General features: G+C 32.2%; 1 long non-coding RNA gene across 1 annotated transcript; it reads left to right on the top strand.

Moving 5' to 3' along the window:
- Positions 1–7,324: 7,324 nt before the first annotated feature.
- Positions 7,325–10,420, top strand: LOC106367549. Its single transcript, XR_001273886.3, has 5 exons — positions 7,325–9,123; positions 9,200–9,287; positions 9,591–9,672; positions 9,768–9,856; positions 9,936–10,420. It is a non-coding gene; the product is annotated as an uncharacterized LOC106367549 (long non-coding RNA).
- The last annotated feature ends 1,514 nt before the right edge of the window (positions 10,421–11,934 follow it).

The following is an 11,934-nucleotide window of genomic DNA, read 5'->3' as shown; positions in this document are numbered from 1 at the left end:
TGAGAAATTAAGTTAATTGGTCTAACTAAGTTCACAGCTAGGCAAACATGGTTTGATATACATATTGAAAATGTTTTCTAAGTGACCAAGAAAAAAAATCTGTAGAAAATTTGTCAAATAGCTTTGATGAAATCTCAGCAGAAATAGGATAAATGAAATTAGTTAACATGGTTTCTGTTTAACATAGCCCATGAATTAAATCTGTTATTTTTATGCGAAACCGAACTATCTTATGATCGGGGATAAGTTAAGTCAAACTGTAACCAAAACTACAAAAGAGTATTGTCATCCAAACCTCGGCATAGTTCATGAGAAAACAATACAAATAAAAATATGACATAATTAAGCAAAACCAAACCATTGAAAAAATCAGGCTTTTATCAAAAACCTGACCTTTTCCTTCAGAAATAAGCTAAGCTTCTTTGTCGGAAAATAAGATCACTCAGTCATGCTTACTAAGTGAGGAACCTATGCCCTTCTTTCTTGACATCGTCCTCCTCACCTACTACCAGCTTTTATTTTCTCTTTTTTGGTTGTAAATGCATTCTAAAATAGTTTTTGTTTTATCATTAGATACAATTTAATTTGTTGGGTTAATTTTCCATAAACTTAGAAACTGTCGTATTCAGTTGTTATTTAACTAAATAACTTATTAATCAGTGTTCAGTTAATTTGGAAGGCCAAACTAAATTTAGTTGTTACTTCTCATTGCCACCACCCATGCAATTGCTAAATAAATCTCAAATTTATTTCAACAAATTTTTTTACACAAACATATATATACACACACATTGCAGTCATCATCCCTATCTTTTGTAGTTTCTTCTCTTTTTGTTTGTCTATTTTTGCAGAGTATATAATGGTTTTGTTTACACTATTTATATTACTAAAACTAAATTTACACTAAAACTATTTTATACTAAAATATATTTTCATTTTATAAAAAAATAATAAATTTACTTCAGTTTTAATTTACTATAATATTGAAATTTTATTAAATTTTGTTGGTTTGAGTTGAAAAGACCATTCACATTTGTTTGTTAGACGCAAAATTATTAAATTAAAAACCTAAAGAAAATGTAATGATTTATATTTTTTTTTCTATTTGATCTCTATTGCAATTTGATATAGTTGAAGAAAATCTTAAGTAATAATAACTAATATTTTTTTTATTTCTAAGAGTATCAAATTTTTATATTATTACAATAACTAATTTTTCTCCGATAATAATACACCACCTCCAACCTAAATGAGTCGAAAATCAAATATAATGTGATAAAATTATAAATAATTATATTTTAAAGTAATATAAAAGTTTCAATAATGTCATAAATAATAATTATTATATAATTTGTAACAAAAAATGATGTTTTATAATCTATGTTTTCAGTTTATATTAGATATTCAATTTTTAATGAACTTTTCTTAATTTAATTTTTAGTGCTTTACCAATTATGTTTTGTAAATTATTTTAGCATTTATTGAATTTTTTATGATAAATTATTTGTTGGAAATGTCGCTCATGCTATTTGAAAATATTTTTACAAAATGTTATAAATTAATAAAGTATTACATTTCTAGCACAATTTTATTGGAGTTTCATATCATAGCAAAGAATATGTCATCGAATATTCCATACCTAAGACCATCTCCAGTGGAGTAAACTCAAACTCTATTATAAAGTTACTTTATTTTATAGTAGAAAATAGAGTGATGAACATAAAAAAAAAATTACTCTATATTTGGAGTAAACCTATTTTTCACTCTATTATAGAGTGAGAAATAGAGTACCATTGAAGCATTTTTTACTCTAAACTTTATTTTAGATTAAAATAGAGTGGGGTTGGAAATGCTCTAAACAATCAAAGAATATGTCATCAAGCAAATAATTATACACACTTAAACTGCAAAAAATATGATTTATTTTTGTACTCTTATATATTTGTTTTTGAAAAAATTGGTACTCTGATTCTGTTATACGTTTCCCCCTAAATTTTGATTTAGATATTGTGAAAGAAGAAATAATTAACTCAATGTAATAGAGTAAATGTTTTAATTAGATACACAATATAAAAGTTAGTATTGTTTGTTACAGCTATATTTTCTTATGTTTGCTTTTTCTTTTTTTGGTTGAACATCATGTTTTCTCATTTAATGATCAAATTATTATCCATGTATCAAACATATATTTTTATTATAACTTGGATTGAAGAATTTTTAGAGATTACATAGCAAAGTTGTGTATATCAAAAGCATCATGCCATTCTCTGTGTCTCTCATCGAGACAACCAAGAACCAAACCAACTATACCATCACCACCTGCCACCTATCCTCATATCATTGCCACTGAAACCACCTGTCACCTATCATCATCATCACCTGAGGTCAGAATGTCTTACAGACCTGTTGTCTCCATGCGATATACATTCTTAGCACCTCTGCCGATGCACACATTACAACTTTTGAGCTGAATTCGAATTTTTTTTGGGGAAAGAACTCTTTCGATTTTGTTACATACACTGCAGCAAAGAAAGAAGCTACCAACAAAAAACTTACTGCATCATAAACAAATGGAGATATTAAAAACTACGTCAATCAGAGAAACGAAAGCTACATATCGACAATGTAGACGAATCAAAACCTGGCTCGTCTCTTGTAGAATCCTGATGTTTCTTGTTACAATTTGGATTGAAGATTTTTTAGAGCGTACAGAGCCAAGTTGTATCGAGACAACCGAACCAATTGTATCATCACCACCTGCCACCTATCATCATTGCCACTAACTTAAAAAATCTAATTACCATAACCTAAAGGTTAAAGATGTATATATATTACTCACCATGATATGCGTCCTTTCTCTGAACTCTCTGGCACATTCATCTAGTTTTGCTGCAAACACGTCAAACCGTAAAGTACAAATTCATGGGCTTTCAGTTCTGTAAGATCAAATACCTGTGATTGTATAACCAACTTGAGCTCACAAAGCAAGTACAATAATCATAAAAGCAAGCAACAACGATCCAAGTAATAAAATTTATGTATTTTCATGATAAGAAAAGTGTAAACGTTTTTCATGTATTAAGAAATTTTTTGACACATCAATGACAATCTTTAAAGCTAAAAGATTGTATAACTTTCACCAATTACAATCAGAGAAAGAAGATTTGATCATGACAGAACACTAAGAATCTCGTGGCTCTAAAACCCACATAGCTCGGACCATATACTTTAAAACAAAGTGATTCCATCCACAATCTAAACCCCAAATCAAGTGAAGTAGATTAAAGATCCTCTTCATATAAGTAAAGAAATAGCGAACCCAGAACCTTGAATTAAGTTCATTTTAACCAACATCAATGTAGATGCAAAGTTGAAGTTAGGTGAGCTCAAAAGTTAGATCTTTAATATCTGATACAAAAATCAGAATTGGAAAATATAGGTAAGAGAATATTAAGAGGAGAACCTTTCTATTAAGCAGGGATCATATCAACCCCATGAGTATTCCGCTTCGATCATTAATCTAACTCCAGTAACGGCAACTTCCGAAATCTACCATGGACAAAGGGCTTATTAAAAGAGAAATAAGTACAGCATAATAATATTCTAAGCAGAGGTGAAATAGAACGATACGACAAATAAAAGGAATAAATTTTGATAATGGTTCTATAGTACCTCTGGAGCCAGATAACAAAGCCTTCTTTCCCTTGTATCATGAAAGAAGGAAAAGTCTGAAGGATCATCATAAGGAATGTATGTAGGTTTGAAGGACGCAAAATCAGCAAGGTAAAGCCAGTTCCAGGAAGTGACCAAGACGTTCTCGCACTTGATATCACCTAAAAACGGTGCAAATTCACACACATCAGAAATTTACTTCACCATCATGAGGATCATATACTCACAAACTATCAAACCTTACCATGACATATACCCTTCTCATGGCACTGCTTCACAGCAAGAAGTAACTGCAGAAGAAAAAAACCAAAGTTCAGTATATTATAGTAACAGCAAGAAGTAACTGCATGAATGTAAATATATTATTAACCTTGAGCTTTTCGTGATCCTCTTTCACCGTTTTACCATCTTTCTTCTTCCTCCGGTTGTGCCCATCTTTCCTAAAATATCTGAGCTCCTTCCTATCAAACAAAAGAGTGATGCGGAAATCTCCCTGTTTCAACCTCTCCGGGATGTTTTCCGGAGAGTATGACCGAGTTGAGTGTTTACTGTCGGGCTGGACGGCGGCGAGGGTTCTACAACATCGTTCTTATAGACTTTTGGATAAACCGATACCAATATATGGAACACGAAGCCCATATACATAATAAGACCATCTATATATACAAATCATGTCCGTACCTGGAAGCTGTGTGTTTGTGTTAGCTAATCCAACCAGCTCGTTTAGTTACGGAACCGGAATCCTTCTTCAGGTAACGGAGAGACCTGATTCACGGAAATGATTCTTGAAAGAAGGTTTCAATCTCTTCTCAACCTCCTCCTCATCGTCAGCATCGTCAAAAGGGTTGAAGCTGTGATTCTTCTTAGTAGTAGGTAGGGAAGGTTGAGGGGAGATCTTGTTTGATGGCTTCAAGGTGTGATTTTTATTGCCATCTGATTCATCATCTGAATCAAAAGGATTCGACTTGGAGGAAGAAGCAGAAGAAGAAGGCTTATGATGCTTGGAAAGGCTTTCCAGAGGCTTCTTCAACCCAAACATTGTGATCCAAACCTGAAAAAAACTCTCGTTGCAAGAATCCAAAAGTCTATAAGAACGATGTTGTAGAACCCTCGCCGCCGTCCAGCCCGACAGTAAACGCTCAACTCGGTCATACTCTCCGGAAAACATCCCGGAGAGGTTGAAACAGGGAGACCCCGAGATAATGTGGAACTTGAGATCCCGGTGGAAGACGCCGCGTGAGTGGCGGTAACCGACGGCGGAGATGAGCTGGTGGAAGTAACGACGGCTGAGATCCTCGGAGGTGATAGGGGATTTCCCATTTGGTTTCATCGCCATAGATTGAGTTTAGAGAAGTTCTAGGGTTTTATTTGTACACATGAAGAAAGTGAGTATATACAGAAGGAGGAAAAGAGAAAACCGAAACGAAATCTTAAAGAAAAAATTGATTGATCGAGATGTAGTGGAGTATTGATTATGCAGAATTGGATCAAACGAACTGAATCACTGTGGTGTGGTATCAAGCGAAGAAGACGAAGAGGTAAAGCCGTAGATCGAGACTTCCGTCCCAAACATAACTTAATCATCTCAAGCCACGTGTTTTAATGAAATATTGTGATTGGAGGAATTTAATAAGTGACGTGGATAGGCTAGTTGATGCTCATATATCTCTTTTAGTATAGTATAGATTGCAACAAACCATTTCCTCTTCCGAGTCTATCTTAAAGACAAAAGGAGTATCTTAGTATTTGTATTTTCAATATGTCGTAATGTCTTCTTTTTAAAAAAATTTATGTTCTTTCATGTTATGAAATCCAATCATTCTACTTAAAAAAAAATTTAATTGGATGAGGAAAAATTAAATTAGATTAACAAAGGTTCTAACTTTTAAACCTTTCAAATCACTATATTTATTACTAATTTATTGATTAGAGCCCATAAAGGATTCTTATTGATGGACATGTTCTAAACTCCTTTTTTTTTAAAAAAAAAAACAGCCAATCAGGTTACCACTCGTACCAGCCTCAAAACTGAAAATGGTTGAAAATAGTGTCAAAATTTATTCTGAAAACTATTGTTTACTGGCTACAAGTAAAAATGTTTCTTCTTTACTTTTTAAACACTATGTACACCACACTTATTCCAAAGGATTTACTCTTTTATCTTAGAAACGTGTAAAAACACCTTATTAAGTTATTATCAAGAAGAAAAAGAAACAGAGTTAGAAATAAGAAGATTCAAGCTTCTTAACTCTCTCTCCTACACTCTCAGCCTCTGCATTGCCTTCCATGTCATAACTCTTCTCCTGCAACCAGAAACACAACATCGGTTTTTTATCATCACCAAAATCCATTGACACATGATTAAACGATGTGAGATCTTGCTTGAAAATGCATTATTATGTTTACCAGTAAACGCCACGTAAAAGGAACACCATCTCTGACCTTGATCCTCTCTCTTATCACTTCTTTGGCTTGCATACATCAGAGCCAAAAGCGTTCATTGTTATATACTAAACAATATAATTATTTAATGAAACTGATTTAAAGACTCTACAAACAAGCCGTACCAGTCTTGGATTGGAATGTCTTTAGCAGCAGCTGGCACCACATTTCGTTCATCAACCTGTTCATCTGATGCCCCAATGATATATTATCAACCATCAAACAGTTAAACAAATAAAAAGAATCAATTGAGTTCGATCCAAAGAGTTTTTAAGTTACTAGATGGAGATTTGTTTTACCTTATAACCAAAGGCGTTAAAATCTGAGCCAAGCAGTTCTAGAGCCTGTTTGTAGTTACCCTTTCCGTATTCACCCGCAGCCTGATATTAAGGAGTAAGAACAGAGAAGAAGTTCAAAAACGGGTGGAACAAACCTGAATCCCTCTCTTCATCACTTGTTGTTTCTTCTTGTTCATCTTTGATAGTCTGCAAGAACAACACAGGTTCACAACAAATCTGGTATCAGTTAGAAACTGTAGGCTAACATAAATTCACACTAACCGGAGCTTCAGTTCCTCGAGTAATTCATCAGCTCATGAAGTCTCTCCAACCTTGGCTAATGCCCAAACTATCAATATGTCAAGGTGCCATGAGATATACCAGTTTTCCTAAGATGTTAAAGCCGAGAAAACCAAATGATCATTCCACATATCAATAAAACCCCCATTGAAGAACAGAGCTCAAATCATCCCACTAGTGCATGGTATTGGTTTACCTGATCAGTCAAACGAGCTGCAAGTAGTTTAAGGCGGTCTTCAAACGATTTATGATTTCATTAAAAAAACAGTTTTTATATTCATGTATATATTTTGTACAGGCTGAAGAACTAGAAAGTCCATCTAAAACACCTACCGTCCATACGGTATATATTTATAAATCATAAAATACATTATAAATAGGGCAAATCTCCAAAATAGCACATTTCTAAGTTTATATCACAAAAATAGCACTCAAAAACTAAAATGACCAAAATAGCATTTTATCTTTTGAAAATTTAAATTTTTTTATTTTTTAAAATTTGAAATCTAATCCCCAAAACCTCACTTCTCAACTCTAAACCCAAAAACCTAAACTCTAAACCCTAAACCCTAAATTCTAAACCCTAAACCCCACCCCTTAAGTGTTATTTTTGTGACTTTTGGTCTTGAGTGCTAGTTTGGGAACAAAAACTTTATTTAGTACTATTTTGGTCTTTTTCTCTTATAAATATAAGAAATAGATTTGTATTTTATGTCTGTGTAAATTTTAATGAATTCAATTTGAATCATCAACAAACTAATTTGTGTACCCAAAAGGCCAAAATATTTCAGAGTTTCTATAGAAGGTAATATTGTTTACATTTTTTTTCTCTAGTTTATATATTCTGTAAAAGATCTAATAAATGAGATCTGAAGCTTTAGCGATCCGTGCGGCACTCCAATCGGCAATCCTTCTTGATATAACCAGGATCAATATTAACTTCGACAACCAAACACTCATCAGAGTCATCAATAGCGAGATAAAAGACAATGAAATCTGCAGTGTTGCTCAGGACATCAAGATTATCTCTGCTCTCTTCGTTTCTATCTCTTTCAATTTCGTTCTTAGGGCGGAAAACGCTAGAGCTGATTCTCTAGCAAAAGCTTCCGTTAGGGCTTTTTGTCTTATTTATAATGGGTCTGTTTTGGGTTAAAACTCTACTTTTGAATTAAAATTCCGACCGTTGACAAAAAAAAAGATCTATTTCAGACTTTTTAATCTATCTAGTGTTGTTGTATATCTGTGTGAAGGATGTCTGAAATCATGTGATTTTTGATGTCACAAGAAACAACGTTTATCTTTTGCAACTATTGCTGTAAAAAATGTTTGTGCTACTGTCTGGAACATCTAATAACATAAAGTACAACTCAATTCTCTTCTCCTTGCGCCAGCACATAAAATTAGGTAAGAAGGTGTTGAGTGTTGACACCTGTCCCATTTACAAAACGCCGCGCATAACTTATTAACCGTGTCATTGTTTTCTTTGTTGGGCCGTCGAATTGATTTATAGGTTTGCTTTTCGTTATTTGTATAGCCCATCTCAGAATTATAGGATTATGCGTCTTCTTCTCGAGTGCCGACTACGACGATGGAGTTTCGTGAGGTTGTATGATACGAATATTCGTTGAGGAGTCTTTGGGTTGGGATTCATTTGCGTCGTTTCATTTCATATTCTTCCCCTACGAAACGTTATAGGACTAATCGCATTCATATCGACGATCCTTCATGTGTTAAGCGAATTGAGAATTCTGATTAACGAAATTAGACTGTTTCTGTGGAATCAATAGTCGAGTGAGGATTTTCGGGAATGGGTGCGACGGAGGTTGTTACAGACAAAGAATTTGAAGGCTGAAACGGGACTATAGAATAGACTTTCACTTTCTAAGACTCGCTTGACAATTTTACTAATTAAATCTCCCCTATGATTTTTGCAGGAATGGTGTTTGTGCCACCACTAGAGTCTTTGCAGAACCAAATTCATGTTTTATTCATATTGTTTCTGTTTTGTGTCTTTCAAAAAAATTAGGTTCACCCATTACTAAAACACAATATGTTTTCACTTTGCATATTTCCTTAAGATTTTGCAGGAGAGGTATCTTTTCCAAGTAAAGGAAAGACACAATACTATCTCCATCTAAACGTTTGCTTTGTTTTTTTATAGGCCACTGACCATGTTATAATTATTTTGGTCCTCATGATTTGTGACTTACCAATTAGGCTTACCCATTATGAGAGCAAAGTGTTTGCTTTTTACATATCTGTAAAAGATTTTGCTGGAAAGGCATCTTAAAGAAAAGACTAGAGACCATGTTAACATTTAAACGTTTGCTTTGTTCTTTAAGGTCAGCCCATGTTATATTTACTTCAGTTTCGTGCTTAAAAAATCTGCAAAGGGTTGACGATGATGGTTTACGTCTCTGTCAGTCCCCAGGTCAAAGCAAACCTTTACTCTCCTATTTTTTATTTGATTTGTTGTTTCATTGTCTCTGATTTGGCTCCACAAACAGAACACTTAGCTTTATATAGCTACACGGATGTTGGTGATGGCCTTGAGTTCCACCACTTCGACCATTGCTCCCTGGACATCCTTGAAGAGTAAGTTCCTTTCGTTTATCCAAAATTCCAAATATGTATTTTGCTTTTATCTTTGTGTCGATGTTTGTTTCTCCAAATGAGTCGCAAGGATTTTTTTTTTCCGTTTTGCTTTATGTCTCCCTTGCTTTCTCATTACATTACACCACTTTTGCATGTATATGCAATAAACATTCCAAAAATGTATACTACAAATTGAACTTGGACCTACAACGACCTACAAAGTGTAATCACTAATTAGTTTCAACAGTACATTCACTCTCTCTGTCTCTGATGCTACTCATTTCATGTGATATTCTCCTGTAGGTGCAGTTACTTGACTAATACGTAAGTAAAATTTATATTGGTCATAACTGATTTGTATGTCAAAGACACCAAATTGATAAATGTAAGCAGCTTCTCATCTGCTCAGATACTAATTAATTTCACATTAAACTAAGCTCTTGCAACACACCATTTCATGATCTCTCTATGTTGATGCAGAAGCCTAGGTTCTTAAGGCTCTATCTAAGAACTTGCACTGTTCTCAAGCATACGGTTTGGTTGCTGAGGTTAACTACAAGACCATCTCGGTGAGTGTGACTCGACAATAAAATCAAATGAGCGTGTATGTAATTTGACTACTTACTGCTGAATTTTGATTGAATTTAGAATCAAGCAGGAATCAGCATAAATTCTGTTAAAAGCAAAGGAAGAACTGTTGAAGAAACAAGGGAAAGATTAAAAACAAAAAACTAAAGCCGTGAAGATGATGACGGAAATGGAATTTGAATCAAATGACAATCATTGTGACATCGGATAAGTTGTTGGCGTGAGCCATTCCTACAACCAAAGCGACTAATTCCTATAACCCCCAAAGAATATGAAAATTACCCCGGTGAAGCATTGAAGCTAGCTCTGCTTCAATCAGGTGCTGCGTCGACAGCCTTTCCCTCTGTTGTTAATCATGGACATACATAGAATATGGTAGAAGCAGTTTAATTTGCTGGATTGCCGTTGAAGAGAGTAGAAGTTTGTATGGGGGAATGTTGAGGTCCAAAACGTTTAGTCTTGAAAGGAGACTAACGATGTGATGGTCCATTGTTCCATATCTAGAACTTAAAAAAAAACTATAATTTATAGCTACACAATGCATACATTTACACTAAATGATGTCTAAATTATAAACTTAGAAATATTAGTGAGGTGAAAGTAGTAACAATTTAGATGCAAGAAGCATACTAGCTATTTTGTACAACTAAAAAGGTGGCTTCATGGATGCTTATGTCAAAAGTAAAGTGAATTCCAAGTGAAACTATGCACCTCCAAATAGTATAAGCATCGTAAGCTTTATATTTATTTTTGTCTCTATTTTAAGTTCTATGTTTCATTGATATTGAAGTATATTATAACTTAGGTATGTTTTATAGAAACTATGTTCTGTCAAATGGAATAAGCAAAATATACTTGATATCATATGGTCTTGATTATAAGGTGTCTCTCTTGAGCATATGTTAGATCTACGTAATTATATTTTCGTTGATCTCTACTAGAAATTTTGATTATCAAAAAAATTCCACATTTAAATTTTAGAAAGATAATAAATAAAGCTATAGAATATCTAAGTGTATCTCCTTCCAAACCGTAAAACATAATCCCCTATATATTATTTGAGAAGCATTGCAATATTTTTTGTAGCCATGTGTCATCACTAGAATGATTCTTAGAATTCTTAGAGAAATATGTTGGTCCATTTAAATATATAATAAGCTTTTTATTAAACCACAATAAATACATTATTAATGTGCTTCATTATTTCCTTAAATAAAATTACGGAATTGCCTAATGTGGCTAAAGTATATATGACAATTAATGATTTAGAATAATAAAGATTTAATAAAAATAAGTGTGTATTATAATTATATTTGTTTAATTTTAAGCTATTAAAATAAATTAAACAATCATAGTAACCATATAATAATTTTTTTTTTGACATCAATAAAAATTAAAAAAATTATTTATATATTATATTTTGAATTTTTAAAAACGAGTATAAATTACTAAAACTGTTAAAACTTTCACATTCAAATTTTGTGATCTATGATTTAAAACTTTTGTTATGACATGATACAAATAATTAAAAAATAATATAAGTTGAAAGTCTCATTTAATAAGTATGAATTATAAAAGATATATAAATATATGTATCATTTTAAATTAAACTATATGCCATATAAAAATACATAAATATCTTAATTTCGAAATTTACTTTGAACATTTTTTTGATAAAAAATTTGAAAAAATATTGACAACTTAATTTTTTAAAAATATTATAAATTACTTAAACCATTAATCTCACAGTGAAAATTTTGTTATCACTAATTTAGACTTTTTGCTATAACAGATACAAATGAAAACAAATATGAGCAAAAAGCATCATCTAATAAATATTAATATTAAAATATATCATATATATGTTACTATCATTTAAATTTAATTATATATCATATCAAATAAAAAAAAATTTTGATTATAAAATTTATTTATATGTTCGCACCAATTTAATTATATATGTAGTAGATAATGACTTTTTAATTATTCAATATATATTTATTATTTCATAATATGTTATAAACATATAATATATAAAATAATTTATATATATAATGTT

This window comes from Brassica napus, chromosome A9 (genome assembly GCF_020379485.1).
Source record: "Brassica napus cultivar Da-Ae chromosome A9, Da-Ae, whole genome shotgun sequence".
In the NCBI taxonomy this organism is placed as follows: Eukaryota; Viridiplantae; Streptophyta; class Magnoliopsida; order Brassicales; family Brassicaceae; genus Brassica; species Brassica napus.
The sequence above is the reverse complement of the archived record's forward strand: the minus strand, read 5'-3'. Positions and strand labels throughout refer to the sequence as shown.